This window comes from Penaeus monodon, chromosome 20, assembly GCF_015228065.2.
Source record: "Penaeus monodon isolate SGIC_2016 chromosome 20, NSTDA_Pmon_1, whole genome shotgun sequence".
NCBI lineage: Eukaryota > Metazoa > Arthropoda > Malacostraca > Decapoda > Penaeidae > Penaeus > Penaeus monodon.
In genome coordinates, this window is record NC_051405.1 from 45,701,573 (window position 1) to 45,701,835 (window position 263).

Genomic DNA, 263 nt, shown 5'->3' on the forward strand with positions numbered 1-263 from the left:
CACTCACGGAGGTGTGCGGCAGAGCAAGGAGAAAGGCATGTTGCAGAAGGGCAAGAATGGCCTGCACAAACCTCTCCGAAAAAGCACATCCTCGGCGATCGATAAAGGATGAAAAGAAAATGGAAATGCAGTCGTGGCCGGGAAACCCAAGAGAACGATCGCAAAACAGACGCAACAACGTCTAAAAAGGGAAATGAAAACGGAGGAAGAACTTAAAGAACATTACGCGCCGCCGCTTGGTCGCTTGGACAGACTGAAAGGCG